Source organism: Molothrus ater, chromosome 17 (genome assembly GCF_012460135.2).
Source record: "Molothrus ater isolate BHLD 08-10-18 breed brown headed cowbird chromosome 17, BPBGC_Mater_1.1, whole genome shotgun sequence".
In the NCBI taxonomy this organism is placed as follows: Eukaryota; Metazoa; Chordata; class Aves; order Passeriformes; family Icteridae; genus Molothrus; species Molothrus ater.
In genome coordinates, this window is record NC_050494.2 from 12488081 (window position 1) to 12494080 (window position 6000).

Below are 6000 nucleotides of genomic sequence, written 5' to 3' on the forward strand. Positions count from 1 at the left end.
AAAATCCTCTCATGGAAATATTATGGCTCACCCAAGATTTGTCACCCGCCCATTGCTAGAGATTCAGTGATAAATGCTTTTAATAATTAACAGTGGCGGGGGCTTTGTACCTCTGTCTCATGGATATCTCACCTCTCAGACAGCAGAAATAAAAGCCTGTTGTAACAGGAAGAGTAATGATCTGGTGGAAGGCTCCTGCAGCTGCACCATCAGTGCAGATCTTCTACAACTGGAGTTGTTTGCCAGCAGGATTTTGTCCTGGGCCCAGTTTGGAGCTCAAGGCAGCTGGAGAAGCAGAGATGCTTGCAGAGTTCCTAAGGTAAAGGAGGTTTGGGGTTGTGTGGGGCTGGGAAGGGGCTGAGCAAGTCAAAAGGCCAAGTGGGTTGGGTGCGAGTTTCCTTCTGAATCCGACTCTCCAGGGTCTCATCCAGGCTCTGTGCTGGCTGCCAAAAACCCAGACTGAGAGGCTATTTTGGGATACAGCAACACCAAGTGTTACTTCAGAGATGTTTGGAGAGAGATTTAATAAAATCAACTAATAAGGTTTGACGTGCTGAAGATTAGGAAAAGTCATTCCGAGCATCTGAACTGACCTCAGGGCTGGGAGGCTCAGGGAGTCATGTGTTATCCTGGGCATGGGAGCCCTCCTGGCATGGCTGGGGGGACAACAGCAGCTCCCCTCTTTGTGAAACCATCTCTGAGCTGTGAGGGCAAACCTGCAGGGCAGCCTGGCACTGGATATTCGCCTTAAAATTAAAAAAAAAACAAGGGAGGGAGGAGGCAGCTGGAAGCTGCTGTGTGCCCTGGGGCTGGGAGCAGCCCCTCTCCTGCAGCAGCTGTCCCCATGTAAATCACCCTGTCCCCAGCCCAGGGCTGCACTGGGCACTGAGGTCCCTGCTCACAGCCAGGCACTGCTCTCACCCCTGGTGCCAACTGCTCAGGGCTGTCAGCTTCTGCTTTTGTTTTGATGCTTTAGGGGTTTTTTTCCCCCTTTTTTGTCACAGGAGCAGCCCAGAATAGGATCATGAGGTCAGTGTTTATTACTTCCCAAATAATCTATAGCCTGGTTTTAGTGCTGACACTGTTTGAAAGGCAGTGTCACTGCTGCACTCATGTTTCCATGTGACACCACTGCTCGCTGGTTTTTCCCATTTCATAACTAATAAGTGAAGTGAGCTTGACAGCCTTGGTTTCAGCTTCAGCCTGTTGGTTCCCATGTCACAGACAGGCTCTGTTAGCAGCAAATTCTTGTCAGGAGAAGAGAATTACAGCTGAAGCTTGAAATGTGCTGGTGTTCAGTGCAAAGCTTTAAATTCTTGACCAAAGTTAAAGGCAGCTGAAAGTATGATGTTTGAAATGCACTATCTATTTATCTTTTCCTCCTCACCAAAAATACCTAGAGTGGAAGTATGTGTATTTGCATCCAAGCTGAGAACAGTTGAGCTCCTCTAAAAACAAAAAAGGATAAACACAGCATTTTAAATGTTCTAGGTTTTAAAATCTGTGCAATTGTCCCTCTCCCTAGATATGTGTAGATTATCTGTATTGAAAGAAAGAGGTATGTATGGACATGTCTTTAAAGAAAAAGGAATGGTTAGTTCTCAAGGTGTGGGAAGCTTATTTAACTGGTAATAAGAAAAAAATGTTAGTTCTCCCCCAGCAGTCATTAATAGCTCTGAGCTCCAGCCTGAGTACAGATGGAGCTTTGATATGATCCCACTTTTGCAGAGAGAATGTGCTGTATATCCTGCTGCTAATCCTGGGGTGGAAATCAGCTCCTCCTCACACCTGCTGCCAGGACCTGACACAACCGATTTCAGCTGCAGCATTGCAGCCTCCTGGGCTGGATTTTGGATTTGGGCATATCCCACATGGGTTAGCCAGTCTGGGGCACTTTCTCTGCCTGCTGTCCTCCTGTAGAACCTCCCTCAGAGCCACCATTCCCTGCTGCCCTCCTGGGTCCCCTTCAGCCCAACCATTCCCTGCTGGCTGGGGCTGCTCCTCCCTCTGGGCACAGCAGAGGTTTGTGTTCACACACTGTTCTCAGTTCTGACTTCCAGCAGGATGAGCTAGCCCTGATCCCAGCCTGGAACAGCTGGGAAATGCAGCAGCTCCTGGGGCCAGATGAGGAGCTGGGAGCCCTCAGGCTGCAGCTCTGGGTGGCTTTAGGGAATGCTCCTTCCAGAGCCTTCCTGGCTGCCCCAAACACTGGAGTCAAACGTGGATCCTGATGGTTTTGTCCCTCTTTGCTAACATTTGGCAATCAGATCTTGTTATTGAGAGGTTTTCTCGATGCTGAGTGGAAGACTGGAGGGGGTTTTGGAGGGGCTTTTTTGGTAATGGTTTGCAAAATTTGTGGTTTGGATCTGAAGGGACCCTTAGCCTGACCTCTGGTGTATAACAGAGAGCACTGAATTTCCTGCACTTAACTCCCAGAGTCTATCCAAGAACTGCCTAACCACGGTGCCTTCCTAGGAAAAAAATGCTCTTAAATGCACTCATTTCAGCATGGTAGAAATGTTTCTTATCCTTGATAGGGAGGAATGTGATTTTCCAGAAGAGTCTGGGATGAGGAACTTCTGACCTAGGCTCTCCATGCCTTCCCCCTGACCTCATTCCTCTCCCCAACAGCACCCTGTGATCTGTTTGTGTCCTCTCCTGGTTGTGCTGGAGGTTGGAGAGACATTAAATGAGCTAAAGGGGCAGAGGGGGAAGAGATATCCATTGGGCAATAAAGGGGCAGGCATGTGACCCAACTCAGCAGAGATAGGGTTAATGTGACCTTGCCCCACATTAGGGTGGGAAATTTTCAGCTCAAACCAGGTATTTATTATTCCACACAGAGGTTTGCAATGACATATGAGCCACCACTGCTGCTCTTTTGCCCAAACCCCATTGGGCCAGGCACAGAGCAACAAGGTGTCCCTGCCCTGAAGAAGTCTCAGACTCACAAGGAAATACTTCTCTTTGTCCACTGATTTCCTCTCCCAGACTTAAAGTGCAATGAAAAATAAATGATTTTAAGGGACCTCTTGAGATGGATGTGCTGCCAGCAGGCACTGACCTGCCTTGGGTAATGGAAGGCTGGGGGTTTCACAGATTTGGAAAGCTGCAGTTAAAATGACACAGATTAAGATATTCTAGAGATTATCTTCCAAAAACATGGTGGTCAAGGGCTTAATGACTTAAATTGTGGTCAAATGTCTGCTTGTTATCAATTGTCTATTGCCAGTTAAACTGCATTAATGAAAGTCTCTTGATAAAAGCTGTCTTATCACCCGGAACTGAGATACCCAGCCTAATGTGCTCCAGCAAGGCTGGAGGAAATTCTCTTTTCAGCAGCAAAGGAGACAAGGTGTCGCTTTCCTGAATTAGGCTGAGTCAAATGGATGGTCAGGCCCTCCAGAAATAAGCATTTTCTTTCACCTTTTGTGTAAAGGGCTGCTTTATCCATGTGTCAGAAAGGATTCTGGCTGTCTTGCAGGAGCTGAGAGGCCAAGCAAACCCACCTTGCTGGCCATTTGCAGGGGCTGGGGCTGGAGGCAGCATCACTGCACCCTGAGGGGATGGCACAGCACAGCCCTCTGCCATAACCACTTACTTCCTTGGAGAAAATGGGCTGAAAATGGTATTTAACATTGTTGATGACAATTTTTACAGATTTATTACCTGTTTGTTGTTCACTGTTTGGCTGCCTGCTCCCCTTCCATCTGCCAGCCCTGTAATCCACCTCCTCTTATCTCAGCACAGTTCTCTCCACCTCTTGCTCATTTTCATTTTATTGCCTAGCTAATCTCATCCTCCTGCTTTTCCTGACACTGCTCCCTCCTCCCCATCTGTGGAGATTAAATCACTGCTCCTTTTGTCTGATGCCACTCAACATTCCCCCATTTCACTCAGGCTTTGGGACGCTTCCAGGCACTTTTGCTGTTGTTGCACACATCCGTTTTCCTGGCACAAAAAGGCCCATCAGCATCTGATGGGAGTGTTAGAGAGTCCTCTTTCAACCAGTTCTCAGAGATGTCCTGAATCTGAAATGGAGCCCAGCTCAGCCTGCCCAGTGCAGCACAGCCAGGTGAATGTCTGCAACACCAGGACCATCAGCAGGGCAGCTCTGCAGTGCTGACAGAGCTGGCACCTGAACATCTGAGAAAATTCTAGACCAAAGACATGGGCTAGGAAGTCTCCAAGCTCTCAAAATGTGAAGTTTTGGAAGTGGTTTCTTGTTTTGCTGGTGATGTATCAGTGTAGTCAACCATCTTCCCTATTGACAACCTGTCAGTGTTCATGGCCTCAACACTTTTATTCTAATTACTGCTGAGGGTTTTGGGTCAAGCTTGAACAGCCTCCCTGTCCAAGGGTGTTTAGTTCATCCTGGGATAACAGCCACTGGTAGGGACACTGGATTTTCATGCCACGTGTTTCTGGCACCCTTCCACCTTCCCACAATGCTGGAGACTCTCAGCAGCGCCTCCTCCACCTGTGGGACTGTGCAAGGCCACTGAAGGCACTGCTGCTCATGTGGGCTCAGGGCTGGGCTCAGCAGAGCCTCTGACTCCCCAGAATATTCAAACTGTGTTCCAGGGACCACATTCCCTCACAGGACTCCTCACAGCTGCCACTCGCTGTGCTGTGACACCCCGGCGTGTTTGCAGCCAGAACAAATCCTAAAGTCTTGGTTCAAATGGGTTGGTTCAAATTTGGAGTGATTCCTACTCCAAATACATGGGAGATGGTCCCCTTAGCAAGGACTCCTGCTGTCTGGCCCTAATAATTGAGTTTAAATGTTCATGAGTTTAAATGTTCATTTTTATGCTGTTTGAGTTACACTTTTTGCCTTAATCTCAACTTGCAATACCAACCATGGTGCATTTGCTGTGTCTTCCCTCACCACCTTCATTTGCCACCATGTTTTAAATCAGTTTAAAGAGTATGGGAGCTAAAAAAAAAAAAAACAACCAAACCAAAAAAACCCAGGCAGCTTCAGATGAAAGCCAGCAGCATGCCTTTAAAAATAGAGCAGCAGCCCTGCGCGAGGTGCCGAGCAAGTGGGAGCACGGGCGGGGAGTGCAGAGGCTCTGTTTAAACAGAAGGTAAATAAGTGGCTGGGGGAGCTGCAGTTCATCTTGTTCCCTTACGTGTTGCCCAGATAATGCAGCAGATCTTCGGGCAGACTGGTTCTAAAAATGGCCACAGCTCTTGGGTTTCACGGGGTGACACTCGGCCGCCCGTGGGAGCAGAGCCATGGGATCATGCCAGGGAAGTGGCATTTGGTGCTCCACAACCAGCAGCAGTGCTCAGCTCTTGCCACTGCTGCTTTATGAAGAGGACTTTTGCAGTGAAGATTTTGTGACTTTATACCCTGGTGCCTAATGCAAAAGTTGCTGCCTGTAAATCCCTGGGGTCAGGCAGTGTTTTGTTAAAATTCCCTTTCCTGCTGTGGTTGAGCTGTGAAAGCAGCAATCATCTGACAGTGACAGCAGCACTAATTAGTAATTCAGGATTAAAGTGGGCTGTCCAGTGAGTGATTTCACAGGAGCAGAGTTTAGGATTGAAGCTAGTTTAATATAACAATTGTCTTGAAAGCCTCCTTGGCATTTTAATGGTGTTTTTCTTTGGTCTAAATATATATGAGAAGTTGAGAGGATGTTTAAATCTGAGCAGGGTGTAAAAGGGACCAAGAGAAAGACTGAAAGGTCTTGTCCAAGCTCCACCCAGTTGTGAGCCCATGGCTTCCCTAGGACAGGGCATCATCCCAGGGAGCTGCAGCAGCCACCATTCCTCTCACTGCTCCAGATGAGCATTAGTATCTTTACCTGCCTTGTCACCCTCCTGTCTCCTGCCTAGTTGAGCTCAGCTCAGCTGTGCAAAGGACAAGTATTTGTTACCCTTCAGTGGCTGCAGCAATGGCCAGCCAGCCCTTCCCTGCTCCCAAGGAGACTGTGTTTGCATTGAGCATGTGTTGCTCACTGGAATGGAGAATTCTCCATTTTTTTCTAA